The sequence below is a fragment of the Monodon monoceros genome, unplaced genomic scaffold (genome assembly GCF_005190385.1).
Source record: "Monodon monoceros isolate NGI ecotype Baffin Bay Population unplaced genomic scaffold, NGI_Narwhal_1 Super_Scaffold_6, whole genome shotgun sequence".
Classification (NCBI taxonomy): domain Eukaryota; kingdom Metazoa; phylum Chordata; class Mammalia; order Artiodactyla; family Monodontidae; genus Monodon; species Monodon monoceros.
In genome coordinates this window covers 32651970-32654492 of record NW_021703783.1, presented here as the reverse complement: position 1 = coordinate 32654492, position 2523 = coordinate 32651970, and the positions used below count along the sequence as shown (strand labels likewise).

Genomic DNA, 2523 nt, shown 5'->3' with positions numbered 1-2523 from the left:
ATCTTTTAGTCCACAAGTATATTATTAAATGATAGAGAACATCTAATACGACCATTTCTACAGAACTAGGAAATAAATTTCTAAGAAAGAAAGATTTTACAGACCCCAGCTTTTATACCCACCCCAACAGTCTAACTCTAAAGAGGATAAAGCCAACGACTTTCCTCACAAGAGCTCACGACTAATGTTGCTTTGCTATCAAAATCTGTATTTCTGATCCGCTATGAGCATTGAGACAAGATTCAAATATTCCCAAAGAAAGAAGCACAATGCACGTTGTGATCGCCTATCAGCAACAGCGAGCACTGCATTCAAAACTATCTCATCCCAGGAATTAAATAAGGTCAGCCATATTCATTGGCATTTCCTCCACTGTAGTATTGTAGAAAGTCTCAGTGTCACGAAGAATCCTCTTGCCTCCTTCAGTAACAAAGTTTATAGCCACACCTTTCCTCCCAAATCAACCCCCTCTGCCAATTTCGCTCTTTATTCAGACAGTGTGCTGTTTCACTTATGATTCCACGTCCTAAATTACGTCAACGCCGTTTCTGAGTGCCATCTCGTCATCAACTGCTGCTATCGACCCCAACAAGTCAGTAGTGATCAGAACATGGCTTGACCCTGATCAGAATTCCCTCATGATAACATCTCTTTCCTTCTGGTCCATGTCACCATGCAGAGCAGAAACTGAAATCCCTGGCATGCATTTTCTCAGTGAGCCAGTCCACCTTATGCCTTGTGTTGAGAAAAATAACAGCCTGTGTAATCGTCAGTGTCTCGTACAAGTCACAAAGTGTATCCAACTTCCATTCCTCTCTTCCAACATTAATATAATACTGTTTAATTTCTACAAGGGTCAATTCTTCCTTTTTCACCAGAATTTGTATGGGATCTCTCATGAATTTTTTGGTCACTTCCAACACATCTGTTGGCATTGTGGCAGAAAGCAACACCACCTGAACACTTGTATTTAATTTTTGGAAAATCTCATAGATTTGATCCTTAAACCCTCGGCTCAGCATTTCATCTGCTTCATCCAAAACAAACATTTTGATCCATTTTGGAGAAAGGTAACTTCTGTTTAACATATCAAACACTCTCCCTGGTGTACCAACAACAATATGTGGTGCTTCAGCCTGAAGTTTTTGCATTTCATTTCGAACGTTGGTTCCACCAATGCAGGCATGACAAGTTGCTCCCGTATAGTCTCCAAGTGCCAGAATTACCTTTTGGATCTGTTGAGTCAGTTCTCTGGTGGGGGCCAATACTAGTGCTTGGGTCTCCTTGAACTTAATCTCCAACTGTTGCAGGATGGAAATAGCAAATGTGGCTGTCTTGCCAGTACCTGATGGAGCTTGAGCAATCACATCATACCCTTTAATACACGGGATAATAGCTCTCTGCTGAATAGCTGATGGCTTCTCAAAACCATAAGCATAGATGCCTCGAAGAAGAGACTCCTTTAAATTCATATCATCAAAGTTATCACAATCTCATTCCCGTTGCTCTCGATGACACCATCGGGCTCCATTCCCTCTGGGCCGCCGTGTTCTCTGTTATAATCCGTGGAGCTACCAGACATGATCCAATGAACCACTCAGTGCCCGACTGGAAAGCTAATACCTTTTTACTTCTATGTTAATATTCTGTCTATATGCTCCAGATTATAATTATATTTTAAAAGGGATTTTGCCTAAATTGGGCAGCTAATCTATAAAGAACAATATATAAGATGTCTATAAGCTATTTTTGCTGTTTATACCAGTGGGTACAAAAATCTAATTGCAAGGAAAGTTGCAGTTAAACATCACTCAGATATGAAGCACTGTGGGGCAAATATATTATGCATTGTACATCAATCTGTACATATGTACCCAAACCAAATCCTTGCTCCGCATCAGACATTTAATCATATTACCGGCATTTATAGCTATCTGAAATTACTGCATTTACTTGTTGATTTATTATTTGTCTCCCATCATGACTATGTAAATTCCAGGAGAGTAGGGGCTTCTGATGGTTTTTTCCATTGCTGTATCCCAGGTGCTGTATCTCCAACACCTGACACAGACAAGATACCCAGTAAATATCAGTTGAACGGATAAATAAATGAATAAATGAATGAATGAATACTATGTATCAGGATCTGCATCTGGGGCCTGGAAGGTACCCTAGATCTTCCTTCTAAACATTTTATTTTATAGTTGGAAAAATGGAGTTTGAAGGAGAAAAAGTAGTTTGCAGCAAGCTACTTGGGATTATTAATAGTACACCTGGGACTAAAATATGGTCTCTTAACTCCTGGTCTAGTGTACTTTGAAATGCAATTCAACTTGATATGAGTGGTGGTGATTTTTTATATGGAAATGGTAGAAATTCCTTCTGCAATTGGTTCAAGTAGAGATCCTAATTAGAATACATCATAATAATTAGAAATGACTGTGTATGAATAGAAGTATATGAAGAATAGGTGAATAAAAATACAAATTTGCATGTACAGTCTAATAACAACTATGTACAATG

The 2523-nt window shown here is 38.8% G+C and overlaps 1 pseudogene; it reads right to left on the bottom strand.

The window, feature by feature from the left end:
• Positions 1-334: 334 nt before the first annotated feature.
• Positions 335-1582, bottom strand: LOC114885856 (annotated as a pseudogene).
• Positions 1583-2523: the final 941 nt, after the last annotated feature.